This window comes from Cardiocondyla obscurior, linkage group LG17 (genome assembly GCF_019399895.1).
Source record: "Cardiocondyla obscurior isolate alpha-2009 linkage group LG17, Cobs3.1, whole genome shotgun sequence".
NCBI lineage: Eukaryota > Metazoa > Arthropoda > Insecta > Hymenoptera > Formicidae > Cardiocondyla > Cardiocondyla obscurior.
The window spans coordinates 3,998,522-4,020,964 of record NC_091880.1 but is presented as its reverse complement, the minus strand read 5'-3'; the positions used below and the strand labels follow the sequence as shown (position 1 = coordinate 4,020,964).

Sequence of the window (22,443 nt, the reverse complement as noted above, 5' to 3'; positions counted from 1 at the left end):
GCCCCACCACACGCGCGTTGCCCCGAGGCGACGCGGAATCACTCAGAGAGCGCCGGCCGTTAGTTCATTTTTGCGGAGCGTTTACAACGTCCTGTCCACTCGCGTGGCATCGTTGCTGGCATTTCGATGCATAATAAACGACCGGTTAGCCCTGTGCACCACGGCTCACACCTCTGCCCCCTCTCCGCAGCGATCTGCGAAAGCGCGGGGTAAAGGGGCCATCTCCTTTTCGCTCCCTCTTCGGGTCCCCCGGCGATCTCTCTCGCCTTCTCCTCGTTCAACGTCCGTAAGCTGGATGCACTCCGACTTCCTTTGTGGACTTTCTTCCTCCGCGAGGTGCATCTAACGAGATGCGAGAGGAAAGAGAAAAGCCGCGCGATGCGGACGAGGAGAGACGGGCCACGGCTGGCTGGGTGAGCGTTCAGAAGAGAGAGGAGGAAGGCCGTTACGAACGAAGTTTAACGAAAGGAAATCCGATTTGCACAGCGCGCACCTCTTTCTCTCTCCCGCTCCTCCGTAACCGCGTCCGATTCTCGCGTGCATGCACGAGATGACGCGTCTCGCGCGAGGTACGTTGTTTCCAGAGAGGATGCACTTCGGGATATGTTTTTAGCTTCTCAAGGATTGTCGTACAGCTTGTCTCGGGCCTAAAGTAGAAGTGACACCCTATTAATATCTCGAACCCCTCGAATTCGCGCGCGATCCTCTTTTCCGTTGATAATTGCATATTTCACGGCACATACGGCGGTATTTCTTTCTTTCTTTTTTTTTTTTTCCTCTCTCTCTCTCTTTTTTTTCCAACCGTTAATACGCGCGACTGCTTCGCGTTTTCCCGAAGCACTCGGAATCAAATGTGCTCCAGTTGCAACATCAAATCGATTATAGTTGCCACCTGTGTGACATACCGCGAAAAAGTGGATGCGGCGCGCATCGGAGCGATTATTTGCGCGACTATAATGGATACGGAAAGGCCGGTTTGAATCCGCCCGAATGGGCGTATGAATGGTCGCCGTTTAGCGTAATTATTGGCGCATTGTCTACGGCACAATGCCGGGCGCGAAATTGGCATGCAAAAATCGGATGCGATCCCATTGTCAGCTATTGTCCGATCCAAGCCGTTGCCGCGTTGCACCCCCGCCCTTCCTCCGCGTGGCCTCAGTTTTCGAATATTTCGTCGCCGATTCTCTCGATTCCATACCGCCAATAGATTTACGCGGGCCGGCAAAAGGAATTTTCCAACGGGCACAGTGATTCTCGAACGTATGCCTGTTCACGAGCGCAGGAAACACGGCTGTTAAGCTTTAAAAGTGCTTTCACGCTGTAACAAAAAAAAAAAAGAAAAAAGAAAAAAAAAGAAATTCATTGATTATCGCTCAGCGGAATAAAATTAAAAAGTATTTTAATAACGACGTGATGGAATTGAATTTAAGAAAATGTTTAACTCGTTCGCTTGGAGAGAGTAAATCAATATTCTAACGTAAAACGCGGCACGTCTGCGTTCTATATTTCGATTTTAATACCATTGGAAGACTTACTAATTGCAAGAAACTTTGTCATGCGATCCGATCTCACCTTGTCGTCGTAAATCGTTGCGAGCGCAGCCGCTACGATTTTCTCATATTAGGAGAAGAAAGCTAGATGTGAAGATTGGAAAGGCCAACCGGTGAATTTTGTCGGTTATTAGACAGGGATGGCATGGTTTCGGCTCGTCTTGAAAGCCACCATAGGCTTTTTGTACGGTCAGATTGGCGGCCATTATGCCCACAAAATTAGGCCTTAATTGTGCCAGCGGTAATGAGTCGGGCTGCTCTAATGCATCGGGACCAACTAACCACCACACATAGTATCTCGAGGTACCACGTATCCTATAACGGGTGATTTTTTTAACGATAATCAATATATTCGTATTAGTTCGCGCTGTAGTAATTATCTTTGACTCTACCGATTCATTAAAGCACGCGTGCATAAGTAATTAAATTCACAGCGTTTTCTAATTTTTTTTTTTTCTTCCGCACAGTTTATGGAAACTATTAAAATTGATTTTAAATGAATTAATTTTTAAACATTATTCTTATCAAGTACCGCGTGATTTAACGCGACTGTTGTTTAAAATATAATTCTACGTACCTGTATTATCTTTATAGATTACCGAATACTTGCATTGTCTAGATGTTCGGGACACCCGATAGAAGCAAAGGGCGGTAGGGAACGCTACTATGTAGCGACGTAGTATTATTTAATTGCTCTTCCGTTGTTTTTTCGTCGCCAGATAATTTGTGTACCTGGCGGCGATCTCTTTGTTTCTCTCCATTCTTTTTCTCTGTCGTCCCCGCTTCCTCTTTGTCTCTACCCTTTCGCGACCTCCTCCGTCCGGGCGGCCCAGTTGTCGTTTTTTCCACCAGTTTATATCGTCTTAGAGTTTAGTCATCATCTGGATTCAATGTAAGAGAGAGGTCGGTAAAATTTACACGTGCGTGAGGAAGAGAGAGAGAACGAGGAAAAAAAAAAGAAAAGTAAATAGCACGACGGACGAAAGCTTGAGAAAGAGGTGCGGTCGGCCTACTCCTAATTGCGTGTAATTACCTATGGAGGCCAATTAGGTTAGATTGACTGGACGATTCGCAACTAACCCGGGGATTTCGGGGCTCCCAACTAGATCTTCGTGCCTCCCTGCCTTAGGTAAGCTCACGCGAAAGCAGCCAAGAATCGTTTTTCAGACGTTTTTTTTTTGTCTAGTCACTCGGTACATAAGAAACTTTGTATTTTTTAATTAACTCTCGATACTCGTTGATTAGATCAATCCATTTGTAGTTTTATTTTAAAGAAGTGAACACAGTTCACGTTTGAATATATATTTAAATTACATTTAAAATACCGAGGGGTACATTCATGCAAGACACATACTTAGACTCGAAGTTTGTTATTGCAAATTATTAAATGTAAAACAGTTTTTTTTTTTTTTTTTTTTAACGTAGAAGAAGTGAGAATAAATAACACGCGCGATCCGTAATGTCTACGACGATAAAAACGAGCATTAAACTTTAATAACTAATATTAACATATTTAAGTATGTTCTTCATTTCACGTTCACGAATGTTTTAAAGCAACGTAAAACGTACACAGACATATCTATTAAACATTTAAGTCCAATAAAAATATGAAGTTTTAACAATGATAAAAAATCATTCTGATTTTGCAATACACTTACTTTCGGAAAAATTATTATCACTACTACTATTATCTGCAGATTACTATCTGGTCTGCGATCTGGTAAGAGTTATGATGTTCTCGCTTGTTCTTTCGTAAGTCAACTGGCGTTGCATCGCATTTAACAAAGGCGCTATAGATGACTTTTTTTTTTATCCCTTCCCTTTGAGGGCGAAGAAACAATTGAATGCGAAAATCTTTCCACGTTGATTTAGGTTGATTTCTTACAATATGTCTTTTGTAATCTTAAGGTATAGTTAGCCTTAAAATTTATTTGAATAGAAACTTTAAGAAAGCAGGTTTTATAGCGTCATGGAAGATTTTAAATTATTGACGAAGCAACAAAGTTATTAATGGTAAATAAATAGTTTCCGAGATCGAAAAGATAGACCTAAATCAACTATGAGTCAGAATGAATAGTTACAATAGAAGAAAATGAATGGAATGTCCGGCCGTTCTCGCACCTGGCTTTTTATTTTATAAAATCTGTTACCTGAACTCGGAAAGGTGTGCATTTTCATGTCACGTGCAGGTTTAAAGAATTATTTGTCATTAGAAATTACTGCATAATGAGCTAATTCTTTAATAATAATTTTTTTTTTATTTCCTTTATTGAATTATTTTACCTGAATTAATTATATATTTTCACAACTTTTTATTTAATTATTTGATTTAATTAATTGCATTTTATTTGCATAAAGCAGATGGACACGTAAAAACTCGTGGGTGGCGAGAGGTCTACGTGAGCCATCCAGTGTTGCTTACACTTTATGTATTCTTTAAATTAAATTTGAAAGAAATACTCCGTGGGGTTCTTTTAGAAAAGTTTTATCTTTTTTGTGATTTTAAGAATAGTTTAGAAAACAACTTTCTATTTAGCTATGCAACTCTCTCTCTCTTTTTTTCTGTTGTAACAATAAGCGGTTGCAATTTCACTAGCAAGCACTCATCTGTTTCAACTTGTTACATAAATATCTTTAAAACTTACATTACAAGACGTGTTCGAAAATAAATTAATAATCTATCAGGGAAAAACTTTAATATTTCTTTGGGTCATTGAATATCCATTGGTGGAATTAATCTTCGAGATTAATACTCAATTATTTTTATTCTCTGAATTTTGACAATGGAATTTTTTTTCTATACCTGGATTTTCTATTATTCTTTAAGTAACTGTATAAAAATTATCTCTGTTAAGTAGTTCTTTCTTAACATTTAAAACGTAAAATTCTTTACCTCTGAGGTACAGTTTTAACAAATAAGATCTTTTAAAAACGATATTGTAAGAGATATAATAGGTTAGGAAGGAAATTCGGATCAGGTACCGATTGGGAATCACAAATAAATTTGACAGATCACTAATGAACGATATTTCAAGATTAATTGCTTAAACTCTGCTCTGGCATATATTAATGGTGTCATTTAACTTTCGGTATTTCTTAAGATCGTGCGATTGGCTACCGAGGACTCGGTGGTCAGTCGTTCCCTGAATACACAGTCGTGAAACACAAACGAATTTGTGACTGACCTGAGAGCAAAGATTTTCACTATTTCGGTATCCTTTCCAGGTGGACAAGTATCGGCGTTATGCTAATACACGTGCTGCGATTTTATATCAAGCTCGTTAAGACTGCAACTTTGACAAAATTAACTAGGATTAATTCGTTCAATCTCCATTCGTTGATCTTTTGAGGTAAATTTTTTTTTCTTTAGTTTTATAATAAGTAAGCGATATGATTGAGTCAGTCTCGTTGCTCATTCTTGCACTGATGAAATTATCTACTCATATCAGTCACATTTGGACACGGTTGATCGTTCTACATTTATTGAACATATATGCAATAGGAAATATTTTATTATTAAATCTTTTTTTTTTAATTATATGCTAAACTGAAATAAAAATAATTTTATTCTGGTATAGGAAAAAAAAGATTTATTTTATCTACTTCGGTAATTAAATCTTAATCTATATAAAGATTAAATTTTTTTCTTTAATATTTCTTTTTCTTTTTTTTTTCTTTTTATGTTTCTTCGCCTTTAACCTGTATGTAACGCAGGCCGATTTCTGCTTTGTGCCCTTCTTCGTGTTTCGCTCTTTTTCTCCTGCATCTCTCCCGTGGTCCTTTACAGAAGGATTTTGAACGATAAATACGCGCGGCATATAACTCAATATCGGGCCACGAAAAAGAAGGCGGTGGGCAGAAATGTTCGTGGTTCGACCTCGAGGGCAGACCCGAGCGGGGCATTAAAAGGGAGAGGACATTAAGAACCGCTACAGATCTTGTGTATAAGGATCCGCAGTTGCGAGAAGAGGGTGGTGGGGATGCTGTTGGTGGAAAAAGATAAAAAAAAAATAAGAAAAAAAAAAAAGGCAGAGTGAGAGCGCGGTGAGCGGGGAAGGGGGGGGAGGTAGAGGGGTGACGGTGGCGAGGAGGCAGAGGCAAGGATGCTCACGTATGAGGCAGGACCTCATAACTCCTTATAATGTCCTCTTCTGCGGATGCCTAGCATACACCCCCGTTCCCGTATGCCGTCTCGGGAACACCGTGAACACACCAATGGCCCTCCTCTTGTGTCTCCTCTCTCATTCTTTCCTCTCTATCTTTTCGCTCTGTTACGCTCGTCCCTTTCGCGCTCATTCTCGTCGTTGTCGTTCAAGTGTGGGTGGTTTGTGTGTACGTGCCATAAGGCCTGCTTGCAACCTCTACCTCCTGGCCGTTCCACCTCCCATCCTCCCTCGGGAGCCTGTGTACTTCTATATGCCCTTCTATACGAAAGCCATACCTTCGCCAAGGGAATAAGAGAGTTAATCTTGATATAATGGCCGCGACTGTCGCGGCCCACAAGACAATAGTCCAAGATATATCGTTAGCTTCGCCCTTTCGCGTCTCGGCGCCATTATACCGGCACGCTCGGCTCTCCTTCCTCTTCTTCTCTTCCTCCGTCTCCTTCTTCTTCTCTGTCGTCGTTGCCGTCGTCGTCGCGCTTGTCTTTTTATTCGCGTTCTTATTCGGCTTCACGGGGTGTTACGATGCACGTGGAGTTTCGGCGCAACGATAATGCGATTCGCGCTCGATACGCCACCGATGCGAGCTCCGAGTCCGAAGGCGGGAACACAGTCTCCTCGGTTATTTCAGTACCGAAACTGGTAGGCCGATGGAATCGTAGATTATAGTCCATCCTCGGTACTTACTTCTTTTAGTCGCCGTTATTTTCACGTGCGAGGTCCGTACAATCGTAACCGTGACGTTATTTCACGCGACTTTCATAAGTGTATAATTAAAATACAGTTTGCTCGTCGTATTAAAAAAAAATCTTATCGTATAAAAAAAAAAGGGTATAAAAAAATTAAATCGAGAAGTTGTTTAATTTTATCTTTATTGATCGAGACCGTAACAGCGTCTGTACAAAAAAAAAGAAATTTGGTCTTCGAATGCCGCAAAAATTCGACGAGTTACCACGATATCCCTCCCTCTAATCACAAGGAAGGAGAAAAGTGGCGGAGAGAGAACGGCGAGCCCTCGACACTCCGAAACTCTTAAAGACCAGCTTCTCTCCATCTCGCCGGTCGACTCCCCCGCAAAATCATAATCTGATCTCGTATTAAGGATCCGTTCTTGCGCTCCGCTCGATCTACTCCCCGCTCCCGGTGCTCCCCTATTTTTATGCAGATCAGAAGCGAAGCGCCCTGAGGTGGGAAGCTACGCTATAAACGCTTTATAATCTCGGTTTCGCTTGGCGGTACGTGCCCCGTCCGTTTCCAAGAGCCAGCGGGTATACTTCCACGCGTTTTCGTGACAGAAATCGATTAATTTCGAAGAGAACCGAATCACGGAGCCCCGATCGAGATAATTGACGAACAAAGTTCATCGGGTGAACGCGTATGCGTGTTGCGACGTTCAGAGTTTTGCGAATAAACGTTCACATTTTTATTTGCGAGCTCACGAAAATAAAATTGAATAAAATCACTTTTAAATAAATAAGTTTATTGAGTGAAACCAAATAGCGTTGCGATTCAAAAAGATAATTTTATTAAAAAAAAATTTCTTTTACTTTCTGTAAAAAAAAAAAAAAAAAATTTTGAAGTTACGCGTTAATTAGTTATTAATTATTAATGCTTTTTTTGTGACGCTAATTGGTTTTCTCGCATGGCTCACTTCGTGCACGAGCGAGAATAAATGTGAACAGTTAATATTCCTGCGTGTGATTTTTTTAAGAAATAAATTGTTACGATTATCAGATTATTTTTGGGGCTTGACCGAGTACGAGTTTTTTAACGGCGACGATTTCGGAGCTCGAAAGTAGTAGCTGGGCTCGGAATAGCGATAAAAACATGTTCGAACTCGTTTGGGTCTGTTGTGGGGGAGGAAGCATCGAGCTCTCGGACGCGTCGAAAAAAACGTAAACAAACGGGCTCGGAGTCGAGCTCGGCGTTGCGAGAACTCAGCGCGAGAAGGACAACGGTCAATTGACGATCGACTATCGGCTCTCTCACTTCCTCCGTGGTTCTCTCTTCCTCGCACGGCCGAATTTCAGTCTAGTTGCGGAGCCTCAACCGCGAAGACGTATTGCTAATCGCTCCGCGATTTTGCGTATTTCTTGACCGCGAATAGGACAGTCCCGCATGCGGATAAGTGTCGACATCGTCGACACGGGAGCGGTAGATCGTTTTTCGTACTCTTGTGCCATTCATCTCATCGTTTTGTGCTTCGTCTCGCGCCTCGAAAAAAGTACTTTGACGAGAAACGGTTACGTCGCGAGCGCAGCGCTCACGGAGCGTCCGACGTGAATTACCCCGCGTATTACTCGGGCATTTCCGAGCAGCCATCAAAATTTTCATCGGCAGATTCCGGTAACTGCCACCGTCAGTGCGTCAGATTCGCGCCTTCAGCCATCTTCTTCGTCGCGGCCGAGATTTTCGTCCCGTTTTCGAGCAAGAGAACTTGAGGTGTTAGAGAAAGACAAAGTGCGCGGGGAACATTTCGTCCAAAACATGCTGCTCAACGTATCGCGGCCGGTCCCATTCGCCGCTTCGCGCGAATTCTTAGCGTCGTTCACTGTGCCGAGAGTTGATCGAGGAATCACAAGTGATCTCGCTTTGCATCGCAGCCAGATTCTTGCGTCGAGATCGAGAAAGACCCGGCGAAAGTAAGTAAACTCGACGAATATCGGTACTGGACATTCGCTCAACAGTCGATCGTTCGTCGCGCTTCGTAATTTTAATTGTAAAAAATCGCCGCGAATCCCCTGTCGTTATTTCGGTCTCTCGAGTGAGCGTTAGTAATTAGTGATAATAATTATAAAAAAAATTTTTTTAACGCAGAGCAGTGTAATCTAATGTCAAATAATTTATAGTGTTTCAAGATAATCCAGCCAGAACACTGCCACCGAAAGAAGGAAGGAAGGAAGGAAGGAAAGATAGAAAGAAAGAAAGAAAGAAAGAAGGAAGGAAGGACGGAAGGATGAAAAATAATCTAATCTATCCCTATCCTAACCGGAAAATATAAAGGTAAGTGAAACCGACAACATGCCATTTATTGTATATCTCTCAATTGTAATTAAAAAAAAATTATAATTAACCAATGTCTCCAAATATAACAACGCGCGTACGTGATTTTTTCTAAAAAAAAAAAAGCCGTGTTTAAATCAATTTTAAAATATTAAAAAATTATATAAAATATTATTCTAAACAAAATTAACAATTTATTTAATCGTTTAATTAATTGATCGTACTCTACCGATTACAATCGCTTGCTTCGTTATGCTTAAATGCGAGGAAGCAATGTTAACCGTTTCTTGCGTTTTTTTTTTTTTTAATCTTCACGCGTACATTGTCTACTTTTTGAGGCGTCGAAACGGAAGGACAAGGTTCTCTAACGTTGTCTATGGGATCACATTAAACGCATTCGGACGTTACTTGACAATGTATTAAGCGCCCTGAGCCGGTGCGACACGAAGGGTGACCGGCGCAGGACATGCGAGGATTCGGTTGCTCCTACTTTCGCACAATAGTTTCCGGACTCGTGGCACTGCCTCTCCCGAGGGGAGAAATTACCCATGAAATATTGACGGACCTCGCGAGCATTAACCCTCCATCCAATTGCATCGCGTATGCCGCATAACCGACACTTATAACGTTCACGTTGCTCGTACAGGTGTGCTAATCTCCGTCTCACCCTTGAATTCTACGTCTACTCCTCTATTATCAGCTTGAGCCTGCTCTATATTTTATTAACGATTCGACAACTGCTGGAGTAACATATTCCCGGTTAAACTTTTTAACGGCGACACCGGCGAACCGCTAATTTCTATAATTCTGGCGACTCGCGAGAAGCGTTTACATCTAAAAAATTAATCGAATACACTTCAGTCGAATCAGGTCAAACGTTAATTATTAAATTAACTGTTCTAAACGTTAATTACGCGAACGGAATACCGAATGAGTTTACGTACGCGAAACCGTTGACTAAATAATATCTGCCTCTTTTATTATAATTACCATTTCCACGTAATTACGTTAGCTCATTAGTAATGTAAGAGCGGTACGATATTCTTTCCTCAGTTTCTTAATGCGCGGACGTGGAACGTGTCTTTTCTCGGAAGAGCATTTCGTGTGGAGGCACAAAGCTATCCACTGACGGATAATCAAGAAAATAACCGAATGTGCCGTTGTGGCCATACACGCGGCACGGACGACGTATCCCGGGGTTTTTTTTTTCCCCCCCACCTCTCTCCCTCAGCGCGCGGTAGCACTTTAATCATCTCGTACTTGGCCAAGTGCGCTCGTCCCGCTCTCGCAACCCGCTATTGTTTTCACCGGCGAGAAGAAGAACTTGCCGAGCGGAAAATCGGCCCGATAGATTCGGGGATGTTGCACTCCCTCCCCCTCGCACCCAGCCGTGAGTTGATAACGCCAGCGCGGCTATACGTGCGAGTGAACCGTACATCTCTCTCCCCCGCGTGTGCGTAACTATGTACGTGAGCGCGGCGTTTGTGTGCGCGTGATAGACCGAAGGGATGGAAACGTCGATCGCCGTACAGCGGCCGCCGATGCTTATAAGAATCTACTTCTCGGGTAGAAACGTATCCAGAAGGGTATCTCGGAGGGGTAGTTGGCGCGGCCATTAATTCATCTGCTCGTTGATTGCCTGACGAACCCCGCGCATCCCCGCGGCCTGCCCGTTCTCTCGCTCTCTCTCGCTCCGCACTTTTCTAATTAATTTCTAACTCGAGGTTAGCCCTATCGGTCGGTCGACCGGCCGACCGGCGCGGCCTGCCTGCCTTCCTCCCTTCCCTCCCTCCCCCCAATCTGCCCCCTTCCTCCCCCAGCGATTTCTTCCTCGCGTGGTAAGAGGGAATGGAACGTTTCCGTCGTCACTTTTATAGGCGGTGTAATCGATGCCGACGACGGCGGAGCGACTTCTGGGTAATCCGGACGGACCTATACGGCAACTTGACTAACTCGCGGAAGGAGAGTTTCAGCCTGGATTAATTGCGATATAAGAAAACGCGAAGGAAAATTTCGCAAGAAAGCTGGCTCGCGCGAAAAGAAAGTTTAATTTTGATATTGTTAGATCGGATATATGAATAGCGGATAGCTGAAGACACGTATGTTACTTGAAAATCGCAGGTTTCGTCGAATCGATTTTCAATAAGCGGTACAAACGAATAGTCGATGCTGCGTGTAATTCTTATCTCGTCTTCATTAGTTACGCCGGTTCTGGTTCGCGTGATATTGTCTCGTCGTGTCTCATTTATTCGAAATCGAATCAACCGCGCACGAATATAATCGTGTTAAATCGCACCATCGAAATAGAAGAAATTGCGATATTTTTTGCATATCTGCTGTACTCGTTACGTACGTGATTAGATGCTGTTTTTTTTTCTTGTTCTTTTTTTTTTTTTAGCTATTTTGGATTTAATCTCGTCGAGTCTTGTAAAAATGATGACGGTATTTAACTATTATCGTATTCTGCACCGTTAAATATAGAAGATACGATATTTACGTGTTTCTAAAATTAATCGTTTAAATACAAAAGCATGTAATTAAAAAAAAAAACATATTTTAATACTTGCGTACATCCATGATTAGTATTACCGATTTCTCGCGTTACGTTCGCGCAAAATATCACGACGTTCCAATCGCATGATTAGGCCTTATTGTTATCATGGCTCGCGGGGACTTGTCATTATTTCCACTCTTTTTAAAATTATCTTTATACATCAAAGCGATCATTATCCCAATACATTTGCGCAAAAAGGGAACGCAGCCTTGGTAATTAACTGCAACACATTCACTTACGTGATTATAAGAATTTCAGCTGGCTAGAATGATGGAGTCATTGACGCAATGCGGACACGCGTTGGATAATGCTCGGCGATCAGAATAACCATAGCGTGACCGGACGTGTAATTTCTGAAAAACTGCAGCTCTCTCGCGCGCGCGTGGCCGCTCGTCATGAAATTCCAGGGCTGCAAATAATATAGAGCCAGTTTCGTAATCTTGTTGCAATCCTTAATTAAAGTTTTAGTCTTAGCTTAAGGGTTCCCGATAATTTCCAATCAATTTATTCGTAATTATTGAAAAATTATTGACGACTTATTTGCCGGTGTTATAATAACTCTTGATTTCTCATTTCGAATAATCAAATTGCTTTTTTAACAATCGAATTAATTAGTCGAACAGACACGGGATTATCTTAAATGTTTACGTTAATTTAAAAAACTTTATTAAAATAATTGAATTTTTGTCATCTCACGAAGGTTTGTACAATAGAAGTGTTTGGCGATTTAAATCCTTTTTCTTCGTCTTTTTGTTCTGAACGAAAGATATTGTTAAAAATTCAAGTCTTTTTTTTCCCACATTACTTGTTAACTGTTTTCCAAAGCTATCTACGTGCTTTTCTTTTCGCTTTATAATGAATATACGCACACGAGAAAAAAAGTACGGATCGGGCGACAAAAAGAGACAGACAGAGAGAGAGAGAGAGAACAGAATGAACGGACCGTGGACTGTGCGGTTGGTACACTTCAGCATTGTGATGCAAATGTGTCTAATCGGTCGAGCCAGTCGACCATATGTCCGTTTGCACGAGGAGCCCTGACGCGACGTTGTGTTGTACTCGCGAAGTACACGTTAAACTTAACCATTAATCATTATTGCGCACTAATGATGATCGTAGACACGCTTACTTATCGTACATTTTGTTCTTAATAACTTGAAGCGCCGATGCGACAAGCCGTCGTTAACCATGGGCGCAGTGCCATTCTTTGAAGAGAGCTCGGTATTGAATTTGTTGCGGTAGTCCATTGCATTTATCTTCTCCGTTTGTACCTACTAGCACGTACTTGCTCGACAGGCAACCGACACAAATCGTGATCATTTCCTAATCTCTTCCGAAAACTTATGAAGAGTCAATGCTTTTCTTTCTCCTCTTTTTTTTTTTTTTTTTTTTACCAAAATTATATCAATCTCAATTTTTATTTTTGTAACTCAAACGCACGCGTGATAAAGTTTTTGAATTAAACTGTATCGAGCGGTATTGAAAGATATTCAAATTTTAATTCGCTATTAATTAATTCAGATTGCGGAGATTGGTCGTGTTTGAGGACGCGATTTAAAAAGAGTCAGGTGTCCCGACATCTGCCTTACGTCTCGTAGCTTAATTTCGAGTCGATCGCGGCGACGGTAATGCGCGTTTGTAACCCGATACAATTCCATCCCGGTCGTCTCTTCGTCATCCGGTTATCCGGCCCAGCCGTGGCATCTATATGCTAATGACGACCGATTCATTACGCAAAACGCACACGGCGGACCATTATCTTCCCTTTTTTTTCTTTTTTTTTTTTTTTTTTATTTGCGAGAGGCGCGGCGCGGGAGCGACGTCGGGGAAAAGCCTTGCGGAAACAGAAACGCAGGAATGGACGAGGGGAAAAAAAAAGAAATGCAAAAGCAGAGGAAACGAGCGATCGCCCGGTAGTGGCCGATTTCCATACGCGTTAACGGTTCGCGGACGGCAGTTGGTACTCGAGAAAGAAGAAGGAAGAAAGAGAGAAAGAGAGGAATAGGCCTCGCGAGAGCGCATTACCGCGAGCTCCGACGTATATTTAGGCCCTCCGATTATTTATGATTACGATTATCCCGGACGGCTTTCGAGCGCTTTATTGAATGTTTAGCATGTGCCGGCCACGCTAATTCTGAGCCGTACGTTTATAGCGTATGGGTGGAAAGAGAGACAGAGAGAGAGCCCGGAGAAGAAGGTGGTGGGAGGGTCATCTTCTCTTCTCTTACGCGCGCTCCTTAGACGAGTTTTCGCTCTGTCGCTAATTCGACCCGTTCGATCAAATTACTCGTCGACGAAACAGCCTCAGCCTCCGCCGCTTCGTTCTCCCTCCGTAGTTTCATTCCGTCCTCCGCTTCTCCGCTGGCTAATGATCGTCGTTAATCGTCCTTCTTGGACCTCCCGATCCGTCCGTCTCGCGTAATATCTCCCTCGCGATTCTATATGATAATCATTTCCGCCGTGAATCGCGCGAGCGCGCTGCGCGGCCCGAATCGACGCCGGCTAAAGTGGAGCTCGGCTTCAAGATCGCCCGTGGATGTCGTTAACTAATTATAGTTGAGCCCGCCAAATAGTCGCCTATGCCGCGAGTACTAATGAACACTTGAGTAAACACATTTTACCGTTTTCCCTTCGCGACTTGGAGCTATCTTGGTGCCGCGGCAAGGCGTCTCTAGCGGGAACTCGAGTGTGCTAATGACATCAGGTGGGGTGGAGGGGAACAGCGGAAGAGAAGCGTACTCGCGGAGTATCGAGGAGAGCGTGCCTTCGATACTTTTGGATTCGCACTCCGCGCGAGTCCCCGTCGAACCGCGGCCTCGGCTTCTTTCGAAGTACCGCGACGCGAGACACTCGAAAATATTAATTGCAATTTAATTTTAGTATACGGGGGTCGTTTTCTTTTTTTTTTTACGGGAGCGGCTCAGCGAGAACGTGCGTTCGTCGGTGACAACGTGTCCTGGACGCCGCCACCGACCTTGCGGTCTAAGAAAAACAATGCGAAGTGTAGCGTGTACCGGGGCAATACGTGTGCGGCCGCGTGCTATTTCGGGGTCACAAATGCTTCTCCGCGCTTCGACTGCGGCGGCGAGCTGCTGCGCGGACCGTTGCGCCTGCTGGGCGTAGGTGGTGCACAATTTATCCAAAATAATTACTGCGGCGATACCGGAACGTGCGCGCGCGCGTATTTGGGACGCCGTGTGTCGGGGGCTCTCTATTTCGAGGCGCGGATGTTTCGACTTTAATTAATCGGCCGCTTTTGTAATGCCGGGCGCCGTGTGTTTGAAATAACCGCGTAAGACACAACGTAAGGCGCCCGATAGTCCAACCGGTTCCGCGATAAATCACGCCGCGCCGCGTGATGCTAATTGACAAGAAGCGATTGTTAAACTTTCGAGCATTTGCCAGCGTGTCGAGGCTCACCTTTGGTCTAGCTGTAGGCCTGCTATGTTTGGAAGCGTCGGTGCGCGAAGCGATTTCTCGCGAGATCTTTTACGAGCCGGGCATCGCGCTGCACTATTCATGTGTTGCAACTTATTAAAGCCCACCGCGATTGGATTTATCGATTGTACGCTTTTCGTGGAAGCGTGTGCGTTCTAAAGAAGCAGCGCCGAAAACGGGTCACTCCCGCGGATCAGTGACTTTCTTAATATTTCACTTAATGTAATATAAGTATTATTAATTTAATATTACCTATACGGGCTGGGAACCCGTCGTATATTCGATACCGTATATTAATACGTTAAACTCCACGTGCGATCTTATTCCTATTCATTCTTTCATAAATTGTTCAATATCCTACTTCCCGCCGGTATCAAGAGACAATTTCGAATCACGTTCGTTCGCGGCTTTACGATTGTTTCTGAAATTCAGCGTATCCGCGGAGGAAAACGTCAGCTATTTTCGGATGGCGAACTGCTCTCGCGCGTGGTGGCCGGTTCGCAGATAATTTCCTGTCGTGGCATATGGTTCGCCGTGAATCGCGAACGACACGGCGCGACGGTGCCGATGAGAAAACGTTAAGGATAATTTCAGCGCGTCTTTCCTAATCCACGGCATTCTCGGCTGCGCACCGGTCGACCCACTTTAATCCGAACTTACCGGCCACTTGTCCCCGCTGAGAATGCCTCGCTTATTTAAAACGGTTATCCGCCAATTAAATACGGATTGCGGCTTGGCTGGTAGGCGGGTGATCCGCAATAATTATCGCGTCGACTCGCGCGAGCTTTAGCACCGCGAGCGCCGGATATTTCAAGCCGCGCACGTTCCGTCTTTAGACGTGAACTCATTGATAATACTTTCCGGTGAAAGCGCGCCGTGCCTACGTGTGTATCGTTGCACCTAACGAGACTCCGCGAAAGCCGCGCTTACGGTATCCGTTACGCGTTATTATAACTTAACGCGGTGTCAGCCCGCCTGGACCGCCGGCTGCACTTACGTCACGTTAACGTAAGCTCCTATAAATGTCGACTTTATGCCGGGTCGTCCGTTGCCAAATTCGATTCGTCGTACATATCATTATTTCGGTTCGGAAGGATCCCCGATGATGATCGGAGCCAAAAATAAATATCAAATTGCCTTTCGAAAATAACGAATTATTGCTCTCCTGGAATAAATGTCTTCATAATTTACGCGGACAGTCACGCGTAATACTTGGCGCGTTTAAATATTAACGCGCGCTGTGTCTCCAGCTAAAAAATTCATCGCGGACAAATGTTATTGCTATCGCGGCATATGACACCTCGCTATAGAAGTAATCTCTTATCTCGCATAAAAGATATCTTTCTCGGTACAATCGATCCCGTTGCATAAAGCACGAGGATTGCATCGACGCAAATAATCGAATTTGATCCGTAAAGAAAACCATCTAACAAAGCCCCGGAGGTTTCAGTTGTGAGTGCACTTGGCGCTTACAAACGGATAGCAGGATAGGCTCAACGAGCGCGCGCCGTGCGGTATCTGTGTGCAAGTTCACAAATTTGAGCGAATAAAGAAAAGGCGCCGCGTCGGGTGGACCCTTGGCGGCGAGTCCGCGTCTCCTCTCGGCCGATTCTTCTTCGCGGTGCCACGCTCGACAATAATAATATTATCCGTAATCGTGAATCGGGAGAGAAAGAGGAGGATACTCGTCGTTAACATCTACATTCACGCGCTCGCGAGGCCTAACTCGTTTCGATCCGCGCCGGACGCGTCAGTGCGTTTATTGAAAATAAATACACAACGCCGCCGCGCCTCTCATTACAAAACCCGCGGACGAAACCCCGAGCCTTAAGTGCCGGGACCTTTCGCCCCGGTGATTACCGCCGACGATGGTATCGCGTGAAAGGTGTCTTTGCACTCACGGCGTTTTCCACTGGCCGCAGTCACGTGCTGAAGGGAGACGGACAAGCTGCGCGGTTCGCAGGCGAGGAGGGAAAAGAATACAGTCTCGGCTTGTACACCTCATCTTTAAATAGCGGTGGACGTCGCGAGCGCGGCAAAATCCATTTCCAAGTAGCTACGGACGTTTTAGACGGACCACCCACCGCGACATCCTCTCCACGGCTCGCTCTCCGCTCGCGCGGCAATCGGCGCGCTTCCCTGACGTTTCTTCCGCGAATTAAAACTGCACTTCCTATCGCTAATGTCGTCCACGTGATTCCACCGGCGACGTGTATCAGGCCTCCCGCACGTTAATGTCAAAATTATCCTCGCATTTTTCTCATTTCTTTGCACAATTCTTTTTTTTATTTTTTTTTTTTTTTTTATTTTTTTTTTTTTGGTCTTTATCTCGCCCGGAATGTTTCTGAACTTCTTAAAAGGTACTTTACGGTTATCTGAAGAATGCCACGACGATAACGTCCTTTGGATGCTGCGCAATCGATCCCAGGCGTGTGCGATCGTGATTGACGAACAACTATTTCAAGTTCGAATAAATACATATGTATATCTATATATCTATATATATTTTTTTTTTAATTTAACTCGATAAAAAAGTTACGAAAGAGGGTCACTGAAATTTCGGCAAAACACAATGGCCGCGATAATTTTATCAGGGAATGTTTACCGACTGCACTTTCATATATTTTTCGAGAGTCTGTTCTTGCCTCGGAAATTCAACTAATGTTCCACAGCGCGGTAAAGTTCTCCCGTTTAACGAGAGATTCTAGAAATTGTGTGCGAACTACTTTGTTCCTTTTACGAACTTTTACGCTTCATCTCGGGACGCATAAGCAATCGATGACCTTTCCCTCCACTTCGCTCGTTCATGGATGATCAATAGCTAACTGTTACAAAGTTCTGCTGTGCAACTATGTCAATTAGATTGTTTGCCTGTGTGAATATTGCCGTACAGAACGGGGATTTCTGACGTCATTAAAGCGTTTGTTTTGCAAGCGGCATGCGACGCCGAGATTGTCTGCTGATAAATTTTTGACAGACTGTACGCTAATAATTGTAAAAAGATACGTGCGAAAAAAAAAAACACGTGAATGTTCAATTACGGGAGAAAGAGGAGATAAAAACATGTCTGCAAAGATTTCTTTCTACTAATTGTGAGCCAGCATCACCTCGCGGTTCTATTAGAAACGGCGCGAACAGCGTTATGTCACGAGGCGCTTTATTCGATATAATTTTACTTCGAAACAAGCCAGACGATCATGCCAAAAATAATAATCGCCGTGAAATAAAATCGAGACAAGTACGCGTGTAATTTCAGCGAAGATGACTACGTTAACTCTTTGCACTCTCGCGTTGAGCTTGTTTCGTAACGCTCTCTACATTTAATAATACCACCGCGTTTAATAATTGAAAGCAGGGTGGAAGCGTTATTCGAATGCCGCGGTAGGTCTGCGTCCGCCTTCGCGCCGCTCCCGACGCGGTTTCGTGAAATTTTCAAGCCCAAGCCTCGGCTATATCTTTCATCAATCATGATCGCGCATGCTGGGATCAATTACGCGGCGAGAGGCGCGAACGGACGTCGCGCTTCTCTTTCTCTCTCGCGGATTTCGATAGTATCATTGCTCCTGACGTCACCGCGGCGTTTAATGAGCGGCTACCAGAGAGTAGTTCTCTCCCCACGTCTCCTCCCTACCCGCGCGCGGGTGATCGCGACCAGAGGGAGACGGAGCGAGTGGAGGCGCCGGTGGAGGGGGCGTAGGGAGAGCGAGAAAGACAGAGGAAGGGGAGAGAGGTAGTATCGTGTCGGACGCTGGACGAGGCGCACGCTCGATGCGAGACAGCGCGTACTTTCATGCGTGCGGAGATCGAAAGAAGCGGTACCAGGACTACGGTCAGTCCTGGACGTCCTGGTCGTAGGCGTCACCGCGATCCGTTCTCGCGGCTGTCCCCGAGACCAGTTCGGAAAGTGGTTACGGACGTTGGTGCTCAGCCACCGCCGCCGCCGACCACGCGGCACACGCACGCACGTACACGCGCGTGATAACGCGTGAGTGCGACGGAGACAAGCGGCTACCGACCGTGCCCGATCGCGGACGAGGACCCACGATTCTAGCTCGCGGCGTTCTGGCGCGCAGCCGATTGGTCCGACTGTCCGAGGAAGTGGTCACCGCCGACAGGGTTCAGACCGGGTCGCCACGTGAGTCGGGTGCAGCATCGCGAGGCAGAGTAGCGCGCGCGAAATCCTCAATCTTTCGGAGAACTCGCGGGAACATTATCAGAATCGTGCGGAATCTTTACGGTTGCCGTTCCCTGCCGAGGGACGTCATGGGCCGCGGAAGGCACCTGTGATCCGGAAGTGTCCCAGTGCGCGGCACCAGACGCGCGCGGACTTGGAGAACGCAATGAAATCGCTCGAAGAAACTTTCAGATGAGGAATAACGCCGTAGCTCGGTTCACCATTTCGATCGGGAAGATCACGTTATTTCGAAGCACCGCGGATCCTCCGCTTGACGATGAGAAAGAGGGAAATCGTGTTTAATGAAGACCTCGCGACGTTCCCGTTGAAGCGGACCGTGTGATCGCGAGAGGAACTTACCGAACATATCGTTTAAACTCACGTGACTCCGATTACCTGCCGAGTCACGTTCGTGATAGAAAGGCGGAGTTGTGTCTTTAGAGACTTCGATACGCCGGTTAATCCTGAGGATTATTAAGAGTAATCTCGAGCATTTGCGCGTTCCGAGAGACCGAGTCGAACTATTCTCGCGCTCCCACCCGCTTTGCTATACTAAACTTTAGCATATTTATATGATATTCGTGTACAGATATTTAAGCGAGTGGCCGGTTCTGCCAGTCGGCGCTTTTTAACCGAGTCTGAAAGTTTAAAGCCGAGACGAAGTGTGCAGACGCGAATTTAACGTCGTCGATTTATTTAGTTGCCATCGAATTTCGACACGGTCCGAAAAGATCGACACGTTGACGTAACACTCGCCACGTGAGTGATTGATCGCAACCTAGGGTAACGTTACGCACGTTCCCCGTGTGTGTTTGACATTTCGAACGGGGCACGAAGACGCGCGCCCGGCGTCGGCGCTTGACGCAACCGGAAGTGAACCTCGCGCTACGAGTTTCCGGCGAAGATGGAAGATCGATTCGGCGAGGGTAATCGAAGATCGCGGGATGAGACCTGGGTCGGCACGGTGCTATTCTCGTGAACGTGCCGTTCGCTTCGAGTCTAATTCGTGTTTCGTGATCGCCGATTGATACTCGGGACGATATAATCGCACGGTGCTGAAATAAACGTGCGCGAGAAACCTATCGCGAGTTTTTGCGCGGCTTTAAACGCGTATTCGCGCGCAAGTTTTCACGGTGAAATTAAAAAATGCGACGAACGCTCGTACCGGTGATTAAAGGTCGCCAGTGATTTTTCGCCGGGCACGTGTCTGGAACGAACACTTTGTTAGGATCTCGCAGGCGTCGCGGGACGTTGACGCGAAGTTCCGGTCCACGTGACAATTGAGATCCGCGAAGTCTGGCGAACGTTAGGGAGTTCTCGCGAAGAAGAAGAATCGCGTTGGCAAATACGCATTATCCGAAATTAATTGCGACGATGGTACGTCAAGGAGCGCGTCAGTGACTCGACGAACTCGTCGGTGACAATTAGAGGTAGGACAAAAGTAAAAAGGTGGTGCGTGCTTCGAGGAAGTAACGAGAAACTCCGGCCACGAGAGAAAGAGAGCAAGGCGTAGCGGGCATTTAAAGACTGTCGGAACTTGGATCAAGTTGGATTCGTGTCTCTAGCATGTCGCCCTTTCCTCTTGGGATTTCGATATTTTCGCGATACACTCCTTCTGAGGTGAGCAAGATAAATACGTTTCTATAAATTTCTGTCTTTTGTAGAGCGTTTAATAATCTCAATAATTAATACACAAATCAAACATACCGCACGAATGCACACACACATAGATACGACTCTTCCACTTTTAGAAATATCAGCAAAGAAAAACAAATCGCGTAAACCTTGAGGCGAATAAATTGAACTAAATGTTGGATTCGATTTTAGTTTCAAATCTAATTCCGTTCCATTCTTTCGAGACGTTTTAATTGAATGAGAAAAATCAAGACGTAAAATGATCAAGATAGCGCTGAATGTATATTACAAATTGAGGTCGCTCCAATTTAACCGACTAATCCAAGGAAACCGCGAAAACTAGCCGCGAGAATGACCGAAAAACATATTTCGCTCGAAAAAGTGCCCGATACTTTTTATCGATCGCAACGCTATAATTAGGACGATATCGCGCAATGCACCATTCCTCCCTCGAAACGAAGGAATAAACAATTTAAGACGCAACGGAGTTCCGTCGACGATAAACGCCGCTGAAATTGGCGTTTACATCGACGGTTATTAATGACTCGCAAAGTGATGGGTGCAGCACTCATAAACTCGGTGACTATACAATTGAAACGAAAATAAATCGGTAGATAAAAGGACAGAATATTTCACATTTTCAGGCAATAAAAGACAACTTTTTCCACAACAAAATAAAAGTATTATCGTAAAACGCATCTCTGCCGCTTTATCCTTTCCGCTAAAAGAAAAACAAAAAAGACCGCAATTTTTATCGCGAAATCGTGTAAACCATGACTCCACTCGAACAACACAGAGAATCTTTTTTTTTCTCACTTCTGCCGATTCCGCTTATCATCCGCTCTTTGAATGAACAGCGCGAATGCATTCTCGTGCCAACGTGGCGTTGGCATTAGTGTCACCAGTAGCTGCCAGAAACGTCCATAGTGCATTAACTGCGGTAAAGACCATCCAGAATAATTTGTGCATAATGTAGAAATAAACAACGCAAAAAGTATCGCGTTATACAACGGCAAATCGGTCAATAAGAAAATCACGCTGCAGCTTATTCCCTTTTCACTTTTCACGCGCGAAACATATCGTTGTTTTTTTAATAAAACACAAGACGTAACTTCTCAAAGATATAAATTGAAAAAAAAATAAAAATAAAAGTATTTCGTTGCTACTATTGAAAACGTAAAAAAAATTGTGATTAGTAGGCCATTCTTCGCCGCCAAAAAGTTTCCTAGGCGGCTCTTGACTTTCCAAGCTTTCGTAATTAATAACGTTTATTATGTTCTGACAATTAGACAAAACGAAAAGAAAAAAAAAAGAAAAAGAAAAAAAAATACGAAACTCGAATCTGGCAGCATTGCGTGTTCTCGCGCGAATGTCGCGCTCTAATCGTCGTCGGCCGGTAAGCGAGCGAGTTAATGACAGACCGGAAGCGGCGTTTAATTAAAGTACGCACGTCCGGCAGAGACGTTTTCACGAGGCTCGGTTGCTTGCCTGGCTGGTTGCGTAATTTCGAAGGGAAGAACAATAAATTATCGCGGTGCACGCTGATAAACCTGAGTTTCCGAATGCATGTCGCCACTTAACGAACTAAGCACCGCGGAATCGAATGCGTCATCGAACTATCGCGGCATTGTTGTAATGATTATGTAATAGGTGCTAATAGTGCACTCACGCGTTAATTTGTACAATAGTATAATTGCCGCGGATGCCTCTCAAAGCAGGATATAATCGTTACATACTATTATGTATAATTCTAAAGCTGAAAAATTACGTCCGTTTCGACCCAACGACGAAAAATCGGTCCAGGCTACTCTTAATATAACTTCATATTAATTATATTTTATTCCTGGATTAAAATAATTTCTGCACGGGACAAATCGTTGCATTAAAAAAATATTTGTTTTGCGCGGTTAAATGTCGCATAGGTTA

At 44.6% G+C, this 22,443-nt stretch overlaps 1 protein-coding gene across 7 annotated transcripts in view; it reads left to right on the top strand.

Moving 5' to 3' along the window:
* The window catches only part of Zfh2 (Zn finger homeodomain 2), a 326,804-nt gene that overhangs the window by 71,290 nt on the left and 233,071 nt on the right, over positions 1–22,443 (top strand). For 6 of the 7 annotated variants that reach the window (XM_070668235.1, XM_070668237.1, XM_070668236.1 and 3 more), the window contains one exon: positions 8,563–8,716. The gene's annotated coding sequence lies outside the window, so the exon portion shown is untranslated. Of the gene's footprint in view, positions 1–8,562; positions 8,717–18,481; positions 20,503–22,443 lie in introns of those variants that run through there. The other variant, XM_070668240.1, reaches the window with a different exon arrangement.